The following is a 22,696-nucleotide window of genomic DNA, read 5'->3' on the forward strand; positions in this document are numbered from 1 at the left end:
ATGCAAAGCCAAAAAAAATCAATTTTTATCATTATTGTGATCCAATCTATAGACAAAGATTTAACCTATTAGGGATGAAACAAGGATAGCATTTCTATTTTGATTCCCAAGATGACCAGGCTGTCTTCTAAGAGAGAGAATAGAATGGGCCCACATTCTCTGGAGTTCACAACCATGAGAGGGCTTGCTAGGTTCAGATGTCAAGGTGATCTGTGGCTGGAGAATATTGAAATAGGAGTCATATTCTAATACTATCGGCCATTTTGGATTGAGATAAGGAGAAATTTCTTCAGCTAGGGGATTGTATATCTTTGGAATTTGCTATCCCAGAGAGTTGTCGATGTTCGGTCATGTGTTCAACAAATATATGGACACTAAGAGAAGATAAATAAATAGGGATAGAGTAGGAATTTGGAAATTGGGCAGAGATTATCTTGCTGGATGGTAAAGGGTTGCTCCTATTAAGTTGACCGACAGCTAGAACAGCTAACTTGGAACAGTGGTTAAGACTAGAAACACTGGATTCATTTCAGCATCTGAACACTTAACTGGCAGGGGATTGAGCTGCTATTCTGGAAGAATAAGATGAAATGGAATGAAGCTCTTCAAAGCCTATCTGGTAATGATGTGACGAGTGCTCTGTTCAGACAAGCAAGTTGCGTGCACCAGTAAATTAGTTCAAAATATAAAATGAATTCTTGCTTGCTGTGCCAATACAATTTTCTTATGCACAATCTACACACTTGTTCATTTTAACATCTTGCACCTATAAAAATTGCTCATTTCAAGCACATTAAGAGTCTCACAACACCAGGTTAAAGTCCAACAGGTTGATTTGGTAGCAAACGCCACTAGCTTTCAGGGCTGTGCCCCTCTGTCAGGTGAATGGGGAGTTCTGATCGCAAACAGGGTATATAAAGACACACACACAGTTTACAGAATACAGATTAGAATGCGAGTCTTTACAGGTAATAAAGTCTTAAAGGTGCAGACAATGTGAATGCAGATAGCATTAAGCATAGGTTAAAGAGACATGTATTGTCTCCAGACAGGACAATAAGTGAGATGTTGCAAGCCCAGGCAAGTCATGGGGATTACAAATAGCGTGTTACACTATTGTAACATCTCACCTATGTCCAGTCTGGAGACAATACACATCTCTTTAACCTATGTTTAATGCTATCTCCACTCACATTGTCTGCAGCTTTAAGTCGATTACCTGTAAAGCCTCTCATTCTAATCGGTATTCTGTAAACTGTGTGCCTTTATATTTGATCAGAACTCCCCATTCACCTGACGAAGGAGCAGAGCCCCGAAAACTAGTGGCGTTTGCTACCAAATAAACCTGTTATGAACCTCGTGTTGTGAGACTTCTTACTGTGTTTACCCCAGTCCAACGCCAGCATCTCCACATCATTTCAAAAGCACATCAGGACAGCATGGTGGCACAGTGGTTGGCACTGCTGCCTCTCAGCACCAAGGACCTGGGTTCGATTCCCAGCTTGGGTGACGATCTGTCTGGAGTTTGCACATGTTCCATGTCTGCGTGGGTTTCCTGCAGGTCCTCTGGTTTTCGCCCACAGTCCAAACATGTGCAGGGTTAGGTTGGTTGGCCATGCTAAATTGCCCCTCAATGTCAGGGCGATTAGCAGGGTAAATACGTGGGGTTATGGGGATAGGGCATGGGTGAGATTGTAACCAGTGCAGGCTTGATTGGTCAAATGGCCTCCTTCTGCACTGGAGGGATCCTATGGTTCTGTTCGATGATCTCGATTCAGACCACAAATCTGTCCAGGCTAATGACAATTCAGATCTGCAGTGTTACACTATTGCAAGTCCCACCAAGATATAAGAACATAAGAAATAGGAGCAGGAGTAGGCCATCCAGCCCTTCGAGCCTGCCCCGCCATTCAATAAGATCATGGCTGATCTGTCGTGGCTCAGTTCCACATTCCCGCCCTCTCCCCATAACCCTTAATCCCCTCGCTTATCAAAAACCCATCAACCCGCGTCTTAACAATATTTAGCGAGGCAGCCTCCACCACCTCAACGGGCAGAGAATTCCAGAGATTCACCACCCTTTGAGTGAAGAAGTTCCTCCTCAACTCTGTTCTAAACCGCCCCCCCTTTATTTTGAGGCTGTGCCCCCTAGTCCTACTGTCCTTTCTGAGCGGGAAGAGTCTCTCCACCTCTATCCTATCCATCCCATTCATCATCTTATATGTCTCAATGAGATCTCCCCTCATTCTTCTAAACTCTAACGAGTACAAGCCTAGTTTATTCAGCCTCTCCTCATAGCTCAACCCCCTCAACTCCGGTATCAGCCTAGTAAACCTCCTCTGCATTCCCTCCAAGGCCAAAATACTGATTTCTCCTTCCACTTTAAATATACAAACATAAAAAACTGGATTAAAGTTAAGAGGTAGGGTATTTAAAATAGATACTAATGCATACCCTCAACCAGCACTCTTCAGAGCAGCACTATCATTCCGAATCCATCACCACAAACCATCCTGTTGTACCTCTATTCATACCAATGTAAGATCTGTAACCATAAATATCTCCGAGACATCAGGAGATAAGAAGTTATTCTGCAAACTGCACAAGTGAACAGCATAGTCTGGTCCTGTACTTCCTTATTGTTCAATCGATAACTCAATATACAGAGAATGATAAATAACAGTGTTTAATACATACTGCCTAAGTAGCACGAACTGGTCTTTCTCGTTTGCATCAGAGTGAACCCTTGATCCCATTTTTCTCTTAAGTGGGAAAGGGTTAAGTGCAAAAAGACATGTCATCAAAACCATGATATTCACTATGTAAACACTCTAACTTGCACATAAATCCAATGTATATATTATTATTTGGAATAAACTATTTTGGGGAAAGTATCTCAATCACCCATGGCTTCCTTCAATCTCTCCTTTGCCACCTCCCATGCTTTGATTCCATTTGCACAGATGAAGAGAAAGTATGGGAGGTTTAGTTATCTGTATCATTGCTTTGCTCTGTCTAAATGAGTGGCTGCAATGCCCTATATTACAATGATGGTTACTCTTTTTCATCAGTTGTGAAGTATTTTGGGACACATTGATGTTATGAAAAGGTGCAAAATACACGTAAGCTCATTGTTTACTTGTGCCTCAGCCCGAGGTCTGAGGTGAGCCTTTAGTAATTCAGGCAGAGTTCAATATGCTCCATTTGAAAACGGCACATGACTTGCCATATCCAAACAGAGTTAAGTAAATAGCTTTAAATAACAGATCTATTGACAAATGCCTGTTCCTGTCTTATTCCCCTATCTTCTCCGTTTAAATACGGAAACATAAAAATACTGGATTGAAATTAAAGTGGTAGGTATATTTAATATGTTGAGACTAATGCATAATACTTTCAGCTAATATTCCCAACTCATCACCACAAGTTATTCTGTTATTTCTCTCGTCTCACCAATGAAAATTCCACAACCATGAGTGTGTCTTTCCCACCAGCAAAAAACTCTACAATTGAAGTGAGGGCAGTTTGCCACAGTTGATGTGGAGCAATAAGATAATTTCATATGTCTGCGATTACACTGTATTGGAATACTGCTAACTGACATAAAAATAGCCTGCGTTCACTTTCCCTGTTGTGCTTTCACTGGACTATTTCCCATTATTTCCAAGTGGTTCTACTGAAGTCAGGAAATTGATAAATCACCAGACTTTCTTTTCCTCCAAATTTGCAGCTTCTACAAAAAGATTCCATTTAAAAGGTTGATATGAGCCAGCACTAAAATTCTAGATGCCAGGCATTTGAACTATGGCAATCAATCCTTTCCTTTTAAACCAAGGGACAGAAATTTGGATGCATTTTATTTCCAAATTTCCTACAACACCCGCACAGTACGCATTCCAATTCCTCTCTTGCCACCAAGTTGTGGGTTCTGAGCATACTTGGAAATACAGCAGACAATGCACACTGCCCATTTTTTTTAAATGTAATTCTCTCGCATTAACTTTATTTCACTATTTAAAAACAAATCTCATTTTCAGCCATGTTATCACCGGGGAAAAAGTAGGTTTCACGCTCTTACTTTGCTCAAAAACATTAAACTCCTTTGTCTTGAAAAAATGTTTGGCTGCAGGGATGGTCCCCCATTGTCCAATTTATGGAAGGTAGTGTTGACAAAAGTTGTAAAGCATCTTGCTGTATTCAAGTTAATTGAGACACAGCTGCTTAATTAGGACATTAAGTTCTGTGTCAGGATTAATATGCACTGTTATGTGATAAATCTGCCGGTCCAGTTAAGATGGATGGACCTTTGTAGGGAGTGGCTTATAGTATATTATTTTGTTTTCATTATATTCATCACTCTTACAAGAAATGTCACAGTTTACAAATACAATAGCTCAATGCATCTCAAAGAATATCAGGTTGCACGAAGAAAACTGCAGACATTATGGCAATCTGTCGTTGAAGGTGACCAAAGTGGTTGGGGGGCGGGGGGGGGGGGGGGCTGCATTTGGAAACAAAGTAGTTTTGTAAACAAAATCTGTGAATAATTCGCACACCGAGATCTCACAAACAGCAAACTAAATAAACAGGATAATCTGTTTCTGTTGATATTGGTTCAAGGAGAACTGCTAGCCACGACCCTGGAAGCAGTGGCAAAGAAACCTTATAATCTGATAATTGGATAAACTCTTCCTTCTGCTCTTGGGGTATGCAAAGATGATAAAGTGAATGTCAACAGCGCCTTGACAATTGTTCAGGATCAGTTCAAGACCCAGCAGTGCCTCAGGTTGAGCAAGCACCTGCCAGAATTGGAGAAAGGGAGAACAAGTTTTTCATCATCTATCAGTTTCTGAGCCAAGGCTGACAGTACAATGAGTTCACAAAAGTTCAAGTGAAGGGGATGCAAAGGCCCAAACAGTGACACACAGGGAGGAATGGCCTTAACACACTTAACCAGAGACTAAAGAATGGTGTAAGGTGGCATACAAGGCTCAGGAAGGTCTCAATGCTAGGAAAATCATCATTGTCACAGAGTACTCTGAGGCCTCTCAAAGTGCCTATTAATATTTAGGCTTTGACAGTGACTGTCAGGAGAAAGAGAGGAGTGATGTTTGCAGCTTGTACCAAATCTTGTCAGCTCAGATTAAGATTGAACTAAAATGTTAACTGTTTCTCTCTCCACAGAAGCTGCCTAATTTGCTGACTATTTCCAGCATTTCTGCTTTTATACTCAACCTTCTCAGGAAATTTCTACATACAGGAACCTTGGCTGGTTTTTCCCCTTCCAAGCCCAAAAGCCACAACTAAATCTGGCAACCCTGCTGCCTCTGAACAAGTCAAGGATTAAACCCATGATCCTCCTGTCTGCACTGTCATTTCATCATGTAAGCTGTTCTTGTCGAAGCTGGATTTTAGAATTATCAGAAATTCTTGCATGTGTATTGCAGGACACAGCACAGCTCCAGTCTGGCTATGAATTATGACTCAGAGGAATGGGAGTCACTTCTTTCAGTTTGAAAACATAACCCTTTTGTGAATCACGTCAACCGGGTGCTTGATGCAAATCAAACAGCATGTGGTTCCAAGCACCTCTCATTTATAATATGATACTGAACAAAGCCAACGTATTCTTGCGCCATGATTTGCTTTGCAATCAAATTTTTCTTGCATAGAAAGTCTGCACAATTGATGACAAAATATGGACTCATGAATTGTACAAATTTTAGACATAAAACATATATAATCATCAGCAGCCTATATGATTTTCCATCCTTGGACAAATACACATCAAGGTTGAGGGAGCAGGCTGGGTATATCCATATCTCAATGGCAACTTAGCTTTCTCTGGGGGAGAGTGGGCTGCTCATTTTTAAATATGAACTGCTTTGAATATTAATGTCTCCTTTTGTGCTGGGAACTTGGGTCCAATACAACATTCTTTTTGGAAGCGGGGAGAAGGAGGCAGGGATGAGGAATAAACATTAACACATTGACCTCACATAACCACGTCAGCAGAGCCAGGAATACAACAGGGCCGTGTGTGTCAATACATACATAGCCCCCTTAAGTTACAGGGCAGCCTTTCTCACACTAGACACATTGTAAAGCACAGACAGCATCACAAATCAACCCACAGTTCTTGATGTGAGGAACATTTTGGGGGCAGACGATGAGGTTGGAGGGGAGAGAAGGGGCACAAGGGGTGAAGGGGCAGAAGACAGCGATGGGGGTGCAATGGGGTGGAACGGGTGATGGGGACATGTCTGGTAAAGGGCAAAGGCTGTCAGGGGGGGGTTTGCCAGAAGCCGTGAAGAGGGTGGGTGGGGGTGTTTTGCCAGAAGGCCGTGTGTGTATATGTGTGGAGGCCGTGATGGGGGTTGAAGGACACAGTGACAGTTGGGGGACGGGACACAGTCGGGCCGTGAAGGGGTTTAGCGGGGGGCACAGCGAGGCCGTGAAGGGGTTTAGCGGGGGGCACAGCGAGGCCGTGAAGGGGTTTAGCGGGGGGCACAGCGAGGCCGTGAAGGGGTTTAGCGGGGGGCACAGCGAGGCCGTGAAGGGGTTTAGCGGGGGGCACAGCGAGGCCGTGAAGGGGTTTAGCGGGGGGCACAGCGAGGCCGTGAAGGGGTTTAGCGGGGGGCACAGCGAGGCCGTGAAGGGGTTTAGCGGGGGGCACAGCGAGGCCGTGAAGGGGTTTAGCGGGGGGCACAGCGAGGCCGTGAAGGGGTTTAGCGGGGGGCACAGCGAGGCCGTGAAGGGGTTTAGCGGGGGGCACAGCGAGGCCGTGAAGGGGTTTAGCGGGGGGCACAGCGAGGCCGTGAAGGGGTTTAGCGGGGGGCACAGCGAGGCCTTGAAGGGGTTTAGCGGGGGGCACAGCGAGGCCGTGAAGGGGTTTAGCGGGGGGCACAGCGAGGCCGTGAAGGGGTTTAGCGGGGGGCACAGCGAGGCCGTGAAGGGGTTTAGCGGGGGGCACAGCGAGGCCGTGAAGGGGTTTAGCGGGGGGCACAGCGAGGCCGTGAAGGGGTTTAGCGGGGGGCACAGCGAGGCCTTGAAGGGGTTTAGCGGGGGGCACAGCGAGGCCGTGAAGGGGTTTAGCGGGGGGCACAGCGAGGCCGTGAAGGGGTTTAGCGGGGGGCACAGCGAGGCCGTGAAGGGGTTTAGCGGGGGGCACAGCGAGGCCGTGAAGGGGTTTAGCGGGGGGCACAGCGAGGCCGTGAAGGGGTTTAGCGGGGGGCACAGCGAGGCCGTGAAGGGGTTTAGCGGGGGGCACAGCGAGGCCGTGAAGGGGTTTAGCGGGGGGCACAGCGAGGCCGTGAAGGGGTTTAGCGGGGGGCACAGCGAGGCCGTGAAGGGGTTTAGCGGGGGGCACAGCGAGGCCGTGAAGGGGTTTAGCGGGGGGCACAGCGAGGCCGTGAAGGGGTTTAGCGGGGGGCACAGCGAGGCCGTGAAGGGGTTTAGCGGGGGGCACAGCGAGGCCGTGAAGGGGTTTAGCGGGGGGCACAGCGAGGCCGTGAAGGGGTTTAGCGGGGGGCACAGCAAGGCCGTGAAGGGGTTTAGCGGGGGGCACAGCGAGGCCGTGAAGGGGTTTAGCGGGGGGCACAGCGAGGCCGTGAAGGGGTTTAGCGGGGGGCACAGCGAGGCCGTGAAGGGGTTTAGTGGGGGGCACAGCGAGGCCGTGATGGGGTCTGGGGGGGGCACAGCGAGGCCGTGATGGGGTCTGGGGGGGGGCACAGCGAGGCTGCGATGGGGTCTGGGGGGGGCACAGTGAGGCTGTGATGGGGTCTGGGGGGGGCACAGTGAGGCTGTGATGGGGTCTGGGGGGGGCACAGCGAGGCTGCGATGGGGTCTGGGGGGGGCACAGCGAGGCTGCGATGGGGTCTGGGGGGGGCACAGCGAGGCTGCGATGGGGTCTGGGGGGGGCACAGCGAGGCTGCGATGGGGTCTGGGGGGGGCACAGCGAGGCTGCGATGGGGTCTGGGGGGGGCACAGAGAGACTGCGATGGGGTCTGGGGGGGGCACAGCGAGGCTGTGATGGGGTCTGGGGAGCACAGACTGCGATGGAGTTTGGGGGGACACAGTAACGGTTTGGGGGTCACCGGGAGGCTGTGGGTCCCCTGTCACTGCCCCAGTGAGAACGGGCCTAATCTCCAGACAGCACAGGCTTGTTTCTCGGGTCTCTCACCAACTCTGAGTGCGGATCCGGCAGCGGCTCCTCCCTCCTTCCCGTGGTATGTCAGTCGGCGCTGAAGGCGGTGCTGGAAGGTGTTTTCTACAGAGTTGTTAGTGTGTGGAATCGCCTTCCCGCAGCCTGCTCCCCCATGGCGATCCGCAGCCCAGGCCCCGGGCCTCCAAACACCGGAACTGACGCACACAACGTCACCACAGCAGCGTCTGCCGTCAGACGCAGCGCGCGGAGGATTGTGGTGACAGGAGACCCGGCCCCGCCCCTTTTTGGCCCCACCCCTTTTATGGCTCCACCCGGCAACCAACTGTCCCTCTCCCCGACAACTCCTCCCGCTGCCACGACCAACTGCCCCATCCCCTGGCCAACTGCTCATCCTCCGACCAACTGCTCATCCTCCGACCAACTGCCCCATCCCCTGGCCAACTGCTCATCCTCCGACCAACTGCCCCCACTCCCTGACCAACTGCCCCATCCCCTGGCCATCAAATTTGGCATGTCAGCTATGACTGTCACTAACTTTTACAGGTGTACTGTAGAAAACATTCTTTTTGGTTGTATCACAGCTTGGTATGGCTCCTGCTCCACCCAAGACCGCAAGGAACTACAGAAGGTCATGAATGTAGTCCAATCCATCATGCAAACTAGCTTCCCATCCATTGACTCTGTCTACACTTCCTGCTGCCTCAGCAAAGCAGTCAGCATGATTAAGCACCCCACGCACCCTAGACTTACTGTCTTCCTCCAGCTTCATTCAGGAAACAGATACAAAAGTCTGACTCAGCACCAACTGACTCAAGAACAGCTTCTTCCTTACTGCCATCAGACTTTTGAATGGACCAACCTCACATTAAGTTGATCTTTCTCTACACCCAAGTTATGACTGTAACACTACATTCTCTCTCGTTTTCTTCTCTATGAAAGTTATGCTTTCTCTGCATAGTGCGCAAGAAACAATACTTTTTACTGTATAGTAATACACGCGATAATTAAATCAAAGTGCCCCATCCCCCGACCAACTGCCCCAACGCCATCGCCAACAGCCTCCATCCCATGGCCAACTGCTCTCTACCACCAGTGACTTCCTGTTCCCTGTACAATGTCCCTCTCCTCTGCCAACTGCCCCATCCCCTGACCAACAGCCCTCACCCATAGTCAAATGATCTTTACCCCTATCAGCTTCTCCTTCCCCACCAACCCCCACCCAATGCCCCTTCCCTCCCCCAACTGCCCCATCCCCATGGCCAACTGCTCTCTCCCTCCTCACCAACTCCCACCTAATGCCCATCCCTTCTACCAACTGCCCCTGCCCTTCCAATTGCCCCTCCCCCACAAACTATTCCTCCCCCAACTAATTTCACCCATCTCTGCATCCACCCCAGCTCCTCGCTTTCTCTTCCCTTCTCATTTCCCAACCTCCAGCCCCCACCCTTCCCCTCCACAACCCTGCTCCCCCCACCCACCCCTAATCACCTGCCCACTACTTCCCGCTCCACCCTCTCCCTACAGCTTCCCCCTTTCTAACCACAGTCCCTACTCCCTTCTGCTGCTCTCTCTGTCTCCCCCACCACACCACCATATCAGTCCTCTCCCTGCCCTCTCCTTTTCTCCACTCCTCACCCTCTTCTTGTTGCTCTATCTGCACCATCCATGCTCCCGCCCTTTCCCTCCTTCTCCTTTCCAAATGCAAATGTGAAACTGTCCACTTCGGCAGGAAGAATAAAAAAAAGCTTATTATCTGAATGGTGAGCAACTGTAGAGTGCAGAGGAATCTGGGTGCCCTGGTGCATGAATCATAAAAGGCTCGTGTATAGGTACAGCAAGTAATTAGGAAAGCTATTAGAAAGTTGCTATGTACATAGTTGGGTATACGCCCCTTTAAGAGTGTGGTTTCGATGACCCAGGGCATAAAGGGTGGAGTGTGCTAGGTCAATTTTGTACTGACTGTGCTACTGTTACATTGGGTAAACTGTTGTTTGTTTTACACCCATTTACCTCACGGTTTCTTTATAGTCCATAATTGGACCTGGCGACAAGGCTGAGACACAGCCCACAGACTGCTTGTTACTGCCGGTTTTTCAGAAGAAAGAAGATTTTGAGAATGGCATGAATTGATGAGGTGCTGGGATAAACTCGCAGGGAAGTGGCCTAGGCATTGAGGAAAGAGGTTGCTAGGCAACACAGGCTGCATTCAACACCTTTAGAGAAAGGTACTTGCTGGAAAATGGACCAAAGGCAAACGACTCGGACCACAGTCAATGGCCAGAATAAGAGAGGGAGTTCTACGCTGGGAGCACTGAGATGATTGTGAGAAAGCAATTGTGAGGGGAGTCGGGCTGCATTTGATAGGAAGGATAGTGAGAGCATGGTTGGTGAGGGTGTGGCTCGCGTGAAGAACATGAAATGAGGGGACTTGGGCTTTGAGGGGCTATTGAAACGCAAGTGCTGGGAAAAGTTTCTGCCAGCAAGATGTGAAAATGGCAGAAATTCAGAACAACGGGGCCATTCAATGAAGAAATGGAGAGATGGATGTTAGATACAGAGCATTTTCATTCATATTTAAAAGCTAATAAAGTGGATGAAGACCTTCTGGTAGTGGTCTTTCTCAGCACCAGAGGGAGTAAGGTATTCACTACGCTTAGAAATCTGGTGTAGCCAGAAAAGCTTATGGAGAAAGACCTTGGGGAATGGTGTGAGGTGTGAGGGAACCATTTTGCACCCAAGCCACCAGTGATAGCGGAACGTTTTCAGTTTTATAACAGGGTTCAGATGGAAGGAGAGCCCAGCACTTCATCTGTGGCCATTTTATAAAAAATTGGTCGAACACTGCGAATTTAGTGGGTTTCTTCAAGATGCTTTTTGGGATTATTTAGCTTGTGGCCTCTGTAATGGAGTTATCTAACGAAAACATTTAATGAGAAAGGTCCTAAACTTTAAATTATCCTTTGAAATAGCAATCACGATGGAACTGGCTGCAAATGAAGGGTGTCGGTGCCTGAGCATACAAAGTAACTGAAGTGCAGAATGGCCCCAAAGAGTCAACAAGCCTGACTCGTGAAGTTCAGTGCCATAGATGTAAGCAGGTGGGGCATATTGCCCGAAATTGTAGGGCACAACTGAGAGAGGAAAGGGGGAGTCAGAGAGACTAACCTAAGGACAAGGTATAACTTGCATGTCGCCAGCCCGGAAGGGGACAGGGAATCGGCTGAATCTGTAGAGGATGCAGAAGAGCCTAAATCTACAGAATTTCAACTTAACCTCAGCCAATTGGTCGTGGGTCCTTCCCAAGATGGAAGGGAAGACAGTTAATATGGAGGTGAATACAGGGGCAGCAGTGCCACTGATTGCTTATTCTGTATAAAGATAAAACACTGGCATTGAAGCATGCCAAGATTATTTTACATACCTGCACAGAATAAATGGTACCACTGAAAGGAAATGTGAAGGTAGAACTGAGGAATCAATGTGCAGAGTTACCATTGTACATAATCAGGAACAACTATCCTGCTTTGTTTGGATGCTCTTGGTTGCAGAAATTGTAATTAAATTGGGGTGCAGTGAATAGGCTGGCAGACCTGAGAACAAGTCTACAAGCCATGTTCGAGGGGAGATGAAAGAGGTCAACACTAAAATTCACCTGAAGCCAGAGATTTGTCCAGGGAGTCTGAAGGCGCAACCAGTACTGTAGGCCATCCAGCCGAAAGCAGAGGCAGAACTAGAATAGCTGGTGAACATGGGGGCACTGGAACCAATAACCACTTGTGAATGGGTCACCCCAATTGTTCCAAGTTTCAAAACAAATGGCCTGCTTAGAATCTGAACTTCAAAGTCACCGTCAACCCAACACTGTTTGCGGACCAATACCCATTTCTTCTCATTGAGGACCTCTTTAGTGAATTGGCAGGGGGGAAGAAATTTTCGTAGATGAACTTGTCACAGGCCGATCTCTAAATGAGAGTCGCAGAAGAGTCCCAACCACCTCTGATGATAGTAACTCAGTGGGATCTTTCCACTAGTAGTGTCTTACCTTTTGCATCATATCAGCACCAGTCCTTTTCCAGAAGGCATTGGATCAACTATTGAGTGGCTTACGGAGGCATCCAGTATGACCTGGATGATATTTTGGTGACGGGCTCCACCAAAGAGGCTCAAAACATTTAAGACACTGAAGAGTATTCACAGTGTGATGTGGAGAGGATGTGTCCTCTTGTTGGAATATCTAGCACTAGCAGTCACTGTTTAATCAGGGGTCACTCACTTAAGACAGAGATGAGAATTTTTTTCTCAGTATTGTGACTCTCTGGAAATCTCTTCCACAAGAGGCAGTGAAAGAGAATCTTTGAATATTTTTAATGCAGAACTAGATCAATCCTTATCCTTATCTTTAATGCAGAACGAGATTGAAAGGTTATCAGGATAGGCAGGAATGTGGGTTTAAAGTGACAATTAATTCTGGGTGCAAAGCTGATTTTACCAGCAAAACAATGCTGGTACAATTGGGGGAGGCAAAAAAACTGTGGATGAATCTGATTTCCCCCCACCACCCCTCCCCCCCAGCTGATCTTACCACCTTGCCTTGCCGAAAGCTGGGCGGGATGGGGTCATAAGATCGCATCCTCAATGCTTTGGCCTCAACTACTTTCTGTGGTAGCAAATTCTATTGGCTGACCACTCTGGGTAAATACATTTCTCCTCATCTCTGTCCTAAATGGTTTACCCTGTCTCCTCAGACTCTGATTCCTAGTTCTGGACACACCACCATCGGGGACATCCTTCCTGTATCTACCCTGTCTTGTCCTGTTAGAATTTTGTAGGTTCCTATAGGATCCCTCCCACCACTCATTCACAGAACCTAGAACATTACAGCGCAATACAGGCCCTTCAGCCCTCGATGTTGCGCCGACCTGTGAAATCAATCTAAAGCCCATCTAACCTACACTCTTCCAATCATCCATATGTTTATCCATAAATCAATTCTTCTAAACTCCAGTGACTACAATCTTAACTGACTCAATCTCTCCACATACATCAATCCCATCGTTCCAGGAATCAGTCTGATAAACCTTTTCTGCACTCCGTCTAGAGCCAGCAAAAAAGAAAAAGGTTACAAAAATACACAGCTTCAGGGTATCAAAATTTACTGAAAACCATTGACATGTTTATTTTATACTTGCAGGAGTGTGCAATGAAATTGTGATGGAATCCATTGTGTCACTATTTTCCATGACGAATGGACCCTTTTTCTTCTCGGTAAGAACACTTCCCCGCTTAACCTTTCTATAGTGCAATTGTCACAAGTAACTGTAAATTCCAATCGATAAGTTTTATCCTCCTGTATATTTTCAAGCTTAAAAAAGTGATGTACAAAAAAATTAAAGCAATTAAATATATATATTTATTATTATTTTAATTTTACACACTTGACTGTTGTCCTTCAGTCTTTCCATTTTGGCAGAGAACTTTGTTTTCCTCACCCGCTGACTGACCAAAAGAGATCTCACAAAATAATCCTGTCAATTTTCTAGTTTATAAAACCCATTGGTAAGTGGCTGTCATTAGTAAGTCCAGCATTTGTTGCTCATCCCTTGAGAGCGTGAGCTGCCCTCCTGAACTGCTGCAGTTCATATGGTGTAGGTACACGCACGTTCCTGTTAGGAAAGGAGTTCCAAGATATAGACCCAATGGCAGTTAAGGACAGACGATCAAGTTCCAAGTCAGGGTGGTGTGTGGCTTGGAGGAGAACCTGCAGGTGGTGTGTTCCCATGCATCTCCTTCCCTTGTCCTTTGGGATGGTGGAGATCGCAGGTTTCGAAAGTGCCATCAAAGGAGTCTTTGGGGAGTTGCTACAGTGCATCTTGCATATGGTACACACTGCTGCCACTGTTAATTAATGGTGAAAGACATGAATGTTTAAGATGGTAGTTGATCAAGGTGAGCTGCTATGCCCTGGATAGAGTCAACATTCTTGAGTGATGTTGGAGCTGCACTCATCCAGACAAGTGGAGAATGTTCCATCACACTCCTGAATTGTGCCTTGGAGATAGTGGGGAGTCAGAAGATGAGTCAGTCGCTTCAGAATTTCAGTCTCCACCCTGTAGCCACAGTATTTATATAGCTGGTCCAATTAAGTTTCTGGTCAGTGGTAATTCCCAGAATGTTGATGGTAGGGGAATTCAGTGATAGTAATGCGAATGAATATCAAGGGGAAATATTTATTCTTGTTAGAGGGAATTATTGACTGGCACTCGTGTGGCACAGATATAACTTACTATTATTCAGCCAAAGCCTGGAAGTTGTCCAGGTCTTGCTGCGTATAGTTATGTCTTGCTTTGCTATCTAATGAGTCATGAATGTACCTTGAAGAAGCATTATTTTAAAAATATACTTACTGTATAAATATGGTACTGGACAAAATTTGAATTCACAATTTCTCTCTTTTTCCAAAACGCACCCCTTCTTGCTCCCTCTCTCTTTTCAGTGCTATTCATTGGGTAGAGACGCACTTAATGTTTTATTTCCTCCTCCTGCCACTTCTGTCACTCTTGCGTCTTTCTCTACATGTTGCAGTCAAACACCAACTGATCATAGAATCATAGAAGGGTGGTGCAGCTTGGCAGCAGTGGCCACTGCTAGAGCAGCTTTGCATGGGACATCTGTTTTCGACTGCAGTTCATTACTGACCAGTGTGTATTAGAGTGGATGACGCCATTGACAGCCAGACAGCAGAGCCTCATTCCTGCTCCATTTTAGGAAACATTGCCAGTCAATTTCATTTTGCTTTACATATAACTTGTCATATAAACAACGGCCTTGAATTTTTTGCACCTTCATTTTGTTGATGTATGTGTTGCTGAGGGTATCTCTTGCTCCCCAATGCCTTAAGCAAGAAACCACCCCCCCCCCCCACCACCCCTTCAATTCTGGGGGTGAGAGTCATTTGCGTATCCTGCCCTGTGAATCTTAAGGAAGGAATATCCAGGTGATTCTCAGGAATTCCTCTCCCCACCCCCACTGACCACGCACCATCCCCCACCCATGCTTCACATCAGTTGATGGTGGGCAGGGGAAGGGGTTTGTGGGTGGAAGGTCTACCCATAGCCTCCTCCAAACAGAAATTAAATGTTCAAGAGAAACTGAATATGGGCAGAATTGAGATATAACCCTTATTCTCGGGTTAAAAATGATTTCAGCCCATTTCAATCCCAGTTTTTTGGGGGTTAGTAGCAATAGTTGTGTGACAAGTCATTGGTCAGGTAGGCATCAGCTGAAGTATTATATCCAATTCAGAGTAACACTTTAGGAAAGATGTCAAAGTCTTGGAGATTTACCAAGATGAAACCAGGGTTGAGGAATTTCAGTTATATGAAGAGAAACTGGGAATGTTCTCCTCAGGGCAGAGAAATTAAGGGGGCATTTAATAAAGGTGTTCAAAATTATAAAGCCTTTTGATCAAGTAAATACGACAAACTGTTTCCATTGAGAGTGGGAGGTTGATTGCTAAAGGACTTTGACTTTAGGTAATTGGTGCAAGCTCAAAATTCTGACGAAGAATCATCCAAAGTTGAAACGTTAGCTCTGTTCTCTTTCCACAGATGCTGTCTGACCTGCTGAGATTTTCTAGCATTTTCTGGTTTTGTTTCAGATTCCAGCATCTGCAATAATGTGCTTTCATTTTTAAAACGTAATTTGGATAAACACTTGAAGAGGAAAATAATAGCTGGGCTATGGGGAAAGACAGTAAAAAGTCTGACAACACCAGGTTTTAGTCCAACCTATTTATTTGATAATATACTCACAAGCTTTCGAGGGACACTCGAGGGTGTCCCTCGAAAGCTTGTGAGTATATTATCAAATAAATAGGTTGGACTAAAACCTGGTGTTGTCAGACTTTTTACTGTGTTTACGCCAGTCCAACGCCGGCATACCCACATCATGACTATGGGGAAAGAGACAGTGGAACTAATTGGATAGTTCTGTGAAACTGGTTTGATTGGCATCTAGTGCTCCATTATTCTGAGTGTAATATGTGAGATTTCCCAGTCAGTTTTCAGATTAAGTCCCATAATTTTAACTGCATTTCATATTGATGTTTATATTTTTGAAATCATTCAGTTCTTATGTTGTTCATGTTTAATATTTCTGTCGGAAAATTCTCGTAATGTTCTGAGAACTCATTCAAATCTTGAAAGTTAAAATCACTTCAACCTCCCAGGAGATCATCTTTTAGAAAAATAATTTTTTCAAAAATTATAGGAAAGCAGTACATCTGTAGAGTTCAAAAGAAGAAACGTGTATTGGCATATATCTGCAATGTGTAAAATATTAACAATAATGCTGTGATAAATTGCAGACCTTTGTGTCAGATGATCACTCTATAAAATACAATAATATTATTGTGACAAAAATGATTGAGTGGTGAATAATTGCACTGCGCAAGTTATTCAATAAATAATCTTCACATTGTCATCATTGTGAACAGAAGTTGTCTTTTCCACTTGAGTCTTATTTAAAAAAAAATTAACATCACAATAAAGGCAGGTTATATTTCTCTTTCTCAGGTTATTGAGTTAAGGGGCATGAGAAACTGCTTTATTTCATATTATCCCGTAATTACTTTTTATGGCGAGGAAAAGCTGTGTAAGATTTATAGTATCTGATTAAAGATATGTGAACCTAGCCAGTCAATTAGCGAGACCTCTGTGTGTATTTATGTTGTAGGCCTTACTGCCCCTACCCAACCATTTTATTCTGTTTGAGTCTTTAAGTTGTCTTAAGTCTTAAGTTTAAGGTGGACATCCTATTAGTCTGTCAGTCTTCCCTTCTCAAGTACTTCATTCATAAAAAGTACACCAAAGTGTGTTCATTTTTCAAAAAATCCTTTGCCAGACTCACGTTCCAAAGGCACCAGTCTGCCAGAGCTGCACAAAGAAAGGTCAGCTTCCAAACTTGTGCAGCTGTAGACGAAGGAGGTGCTGTTACTTTAAGGCTGCTTCACATTCAGATATCTGCAACTTCAGAGCATTATAAAATCTTTCTCAGATCTAATCACAGAGATATTCCATTACAGTCCTTGGACGAATGTCATACTTAAGGTTGTTCATCTTGCCTGGGGGATTGTCTGGAATTTTCCCAAAATTGAGGGTGAATGCATCAATTTCCTGATTTGTGATTACCTCAACACTATTATGGTGGTGCCAACTTTCTAGTTCCTTCTGAACTTCAAAAACAGTTACGGCACTAACTCCTCATGATATTCTTATTGTGCTGTAAGCAAGGCTGTTTCTCCAAATCTCCAACTAATGGGCCACTACACTTGTTCCATCTACATGTGGGAGGCCTTCTGGTTCTCAAACATCTCGTCTGACAATGAATGCCTCAAAATCATTGACAGAGATACAACTAAAAGAGACTCTGTTTTTACAGTAACATTTATAAGTGTGGGCAGGTGTTGTGTGATCAGATATCACACGAGTAAATGTCTTGAGAGTTGGCATCCTTGGTTTTATTTTGAAATTACTGCTATCTACGTTCAGAAAACCAGTAGAATTTACATAACATGTAGCTGGAATTTATCAAAATACACCTTCAGCTTTGTTACAAATGCAAAACAATCTTACACATACTAGTGACCCATAATTCTGTCTGTTTTTGGGAACAAACATGGCTCAAGAATTGAGAGGGTGGAGTTGGTTTGTAAGTTATGTAAGTCAAAGTTATATCTGTTCTAAAAGGCACTAAATTCCAGTGGAAATGGGTGCCGGCAGCAATATGTATCCCCTCTCAACTGTGTCGGAACAGCTTCCCAGATAGCCCACCAGTTAATTATACAAGAAATGAAGCTAACCTTCATTTGTTGCTGAGTGGAGGGCTGGGGCTGGAGCAAGCCCCTTGTTACATCAGGAAATCACTGACTTGCCATAACTCAAGAATCTATGGAAGGCTTGTCCAACCTTTTTGCATGGACAGCCTCATGTCCATTTTTTTCTGACTCAAGGGATCGATGAGCAAATTTCAGAAGAATACATGAATTTGAAAAACAAGTTGAGCATTCAGAGAAGAATCAACTTACTGAGCAAAAATAAAGCAAAGTCAAAGCAATAAGTTGATAATTTAAAAAATTAATGAAGATGACCATTGGATTGTGAGATGGTCAGAGTGTGTGTTTTTGGTTCATTCCCAGTCTCAGGATGCTCACTCACTCACCCTCACCCGCTCTGTGAATGGGTGTGAATATCTGTTGGTATGTGTCCATGATGTGTGCGAAAATGGGAGAGTTTCTGATCTGTTTTTTGGGTGAGTCTAAATCTGCGATTTTATGCACTCAGTGCATGAAAAAGCCTCAAGAACCGTTCCTTGTCTGTAGGGGAGGGGCAGAGTCTAATCGCCCAAACACTAGCTGAGAGCAGCAGAGGGCGTCATTGCGCTGTCACTGAGCTGTCACTCAGCCTCAACTGCTCTCAGCCACGATCCATACTTAAAGCAGGCCTCCCATTCCAGCTACTGCAGGAGCCCATGGCCTATTACGACTCCCCCACCCAGCTGGACCGATTGACATCCGTGAACACCCTATGCACCTGGATGACCAATCCCTGTGACTCCTGCACCTGCCTGGACCAATTGTCCCTGCAGGTCCCTAGCCTGCCCGGATTGATGGACCCTCCCACCCACCCGGACCGATCCTCCTTCTTCCCCCACCACCAATCTCTCACGCAGAGTGGCAGCAGAGGGAAGCCGGCTGCTGAGCCCTAGAGGTGCCATTGTGCAGGTGCCCTGATTTCCAAGTGTACTAAGAGATCTCCTGCCAAGATCCCCTCCCCCAACATCCCTCCCCACAGAAACCGGGACACTCCTCCACAGACATTGCCACTCCCTCGCTGATTGCACCCCACTCTTAAAGGTTTTCTCTCATGCCATCGCTCCCACCCCCACTTCAAAGTTCCCCTTCCCTTGCTCCCTACCTCAGAAGAATTGCCCCCTTGCCCTTCTGGCCCATGGCACTGCCCATTCCTGCCCTTGACCATCCAGGGGCTTCAATGGCCTCTGATGCTCCTGGGAAGGCCATCACATCTGATCACGATACTTTTTAAAGTTAAACATTTATTTATTCGTGTCACAAGTCGGCTTACATTAACAATGCAATGAAGTCACTGTGAAAATCTTTCAGCCGTCAAGCTCTGGGAGAATTTAGCATGGCCAATGCACCTAATCAACAAGTCTTTTGGACTGCAGGAGGAAACTGGAGCACCCAGAGGAAATCCATGCAGACACAGGGAAAATGTGCAGACTTCACACAGACAGTGACCCAAGCCGGGAATTGAACCCAGTCCCTAGCGCTGTGAGGCAGCAGTGCGAACCACTGTGTCACCATGCCGCCTCTGTGATTCAGGAAGAACCTCAGCTGGTGAGGTGATAGAGGTCAGTGAGCCTGACAATAATCTCCAGGGCACAGAGTCAATTTTGCTGGCAAAACAGTGACGGGAGGGGGATGAAAAACCGGGTGCAAATCTGATTTTTTGACTCGTGCCTGATCTTACCATCTTATCATCTCACCGAAAGTCAGGTGAGACAAGGCTGTAAGATTGCGGCCACTCATTTGTTCTCACACACACTCAGTCACGCTCTCTGAAACTCTCACACTCTCTCACACAATCACTCACTCAGTCTAACACATAGATTCACTTTCTCTCTCACACATACACTCACTCACTCTCACGCACACCACAGCCTCTTCTATCACTTGTGACTCTGCAGCATCTCAGTGCCAGGTCCTCATTGTGTCTCCTTTCCCCATGGCTCTGCAGTCTCTCCTTCCCTTATGTCCCACGCAGCCGCTCCTTCTTCCTTGGCCCCCCGCAGTCTGTGTCTTTTCCACAATGCCTCCCTTCCCAAATGTATCTTTCTCCAATGTACTCACCACCACTGGTGTTTGCTGCTCTCCAAGTAAAGTCTGATTCTCTGCCACAATTGCTGCTGATCTGTTCATGAATGAAAGGAGGAACGGAACAAAGGCTGATAACTGCTCAGCTTTGGAAAAGTTTATGTCTGCGCATCTATCTGCTCCATCGCCTTCCACTTCCCCAACCTCTTCCTCCGGCACTGGTGAACTTTGGATCCCTTCTTTGCCCTACTGCATAGCAACCTCACATTCTACAGCACAGCGACACAACGTGCAGCAGACAGTGCTGACCTTCAATAAAAATCTGATGATGGGCCTTGCTCACCCATCTTTCCCCAGTGTCTACTGGTACCCGGCCTGATTTCAGGCAGGATCATTGAGATCTGTCCAACCTGTGAACCTGGTGTTGTCAGACTTCTTACTGTATCTATCCAACCCCACATTGCTTCCACGACAAGTGTAGAAAACTGTAATGTTGGGATTGCCCATATCTGATTCAAACTGTTAAATAGGAAAGGAATTCTATGGGCAGAATTTTCCCAATAAAGGGTCATTAAAGTCTGAAAACAGGTGTGTTCCACATCTGTTTTTTGGACAGGTTTGGCACTGTAATTTTCCCACACTTTGTCAGTTTGGACACTGCCCGATGGGTACTGCCTGACCATGCTCCCGACCACCTGGCCTCTAATTCTCCCAGCGTGGCCTTCACATCTGGTCTTCGCTAATAGAAACAAGCAATGATTCTCGCTGAATTGACGTCATGCCAGCAAAGGCAGAAGGCTAGAAACCACCACGCCAATAGGATTGAAATGCAGTCAATCCTATGCAACAGCGCAAAATCGGATTTTTGCTCTCACTTGCTGTGCCAATCAACTGGGGCAGTGAGCCAGTAAGGTAGCACCCATTGACTTTGCATTCAGTCAGATAGATAAAGGCATTTTATTATTTTGGAAAAACCAGGAGGATTTGCAATCGATCATGCAAATTACAATTACAATCCATCATGCAAACCAACCTCGCATCCACTGAGTCTGTCTACACTTCCCGCAGCCAGCATAATTAAGGACCCCACTCACCCTGGGCACACTGTCTTCTACCTTCTTCCATCGGAAAACAAATACAAAAGTCTGAGGTCACATACCAACTGACTCAATAACAGTTTCTTCCCTGCTGCCATCATGGACCTACTTTGCATTAAGTTGATATTTCTCTACATCCTGGCTATGACTGTAATACTGCATTTTACATCCTCTTCTTTCCGTCTCTATGAACAGCATACTTTGTCGTACAGTGTGCAAGAAACAATACTTCTCACTATACACTAATACATGTGACAATAATAAATGAAGTCAAAGTTCATTTGGTCCATACATGGAGTCAGATCCGTATAAAGAGGGGGGAAAAAGCCAGAATTTTCCAATCTCATTCACATTGAAATTATGCTGAAGTTTACACTGGTTTCTGTGCTGGTCTGGCCACCAGCAGAATCGTGATTGCCCACCCAGAAACATGAAATACAGAAAATAGATGCAAACATAGCATGACCAACGTGGGCAACAGTGTGAATGCAGAAAAGGTGTTTGACTGCTTTCAGCTATGGTGCCTCAGAACCTATTCCTTCTGCTGATTCTCCTCCTTTCCCTATTATTAGGTTGAGCATTAGGAAGGCTAGTTCCGTGACCTCGACTTTGTGAATGTGTGCAGGGGAATGGGTGCCTTCCCTGGCAATGTTTGTCTTTCTGAGATTGATAATAGTATTAGTTCAGTAGAATATCGGTCTCAATAAAGAAAAAGGTGGCTCCCAAACTCCAACAATCCCAATTATGCAGATTTGGACTGTGCCTAAATTTTTGGGTGTAAATTTATGCCCATTCAGTAGGTCAAGGAATCTCATGCCGTCTGGTCTCCCACACAGGACAATGTCTGGGCTGGGTGAATGAGCTGAGCAGGATTTTGGTAAATCTAACTCAGTATCAGCACAAACAACTCTAAATGTGTTCATGGAGAAATGAAACCATTCTAACTCTGCTTGAGATGGACATAAGAATTTCCTCAGGAGAAATCAGTGCAAGACTCTTGCCCTTGCATCAGTGAGGATTTACAGAAAACTTCTGGCAAAGTATATAAAGGATCCCTAACTGAGAAATGTTCCAGGATAACATCATCCAAATTTCTTCTGCACATACTTTTGATCCGAAGTTTCATACTTTTCTGGAATTCTGCACAATGGAGATTCTTAAATGACATTTTGAATTAATGGAATTTTTACTTTATTTTCACTGGTGTGAAATGTTTCTATTAGGCACTAGATTTATGCAGCTAAATTACATGTCTTATGCATGAATAAAAGATAGATTGGTTTCTGCACAGTGCATTGCCTCATGCACAGCTCATATATTAGTTCATATAAATGTCAGAAATGTATAATATATCAGCAAAGGCCAGAGCTGTGGGACACTGATAAATTACTAGGTGTACATTAATAAATATTTGTCTTGGTTAGATTTTCCTTCCTGGTTAGGAAACTAAAATATGATTTGTCACCATTTATTCAATAGGGATTTCTTATTTTTAAAATTAATTCTTGGCTAGTTAGCACAAAACATTAATTTTGAAAC

General features: G+C 45.5%; 1 protein-coding gene across 1 annotated transcript in view; it reads right to left on the bottom strand.

Moving 5' to 3' along the window:
- The window catches only part of rnf216 (ring finger protein 216), a 201,859-nt gene extending 193,490 nt beyond the window's left edge, over positions 1-8,369 (bottom strand). The window contains exon 1 of the mRNA XM_080206384.1: positions 8,183-8,369. The gene's annotated coding sequence lies outside the window, so the exon portion shown is untranslated. The remainder of the gene's footprint in view (positions 1-8,182) is intronic.
- Between the last annotated feature and the right edge of the window lie 14,327 nt (positions 8,370-22,696).

Source organism: Carcharhinus amblyrhynchos, chromosome 18, assembly GCF_965287045.1.
Source record: "Carcharhinus amblyrhynchos chromosome 18, sCarAmb.v2.hapA, whole genome shotgun sequence".
Lineage (NCBI taxonomy): Eukaryota > Metazoa > Chordata > Chondrichthyes > Carcharhiniformes > Carcharhinidae > Carcharhinus > Carcharhinus amblyrhynchos.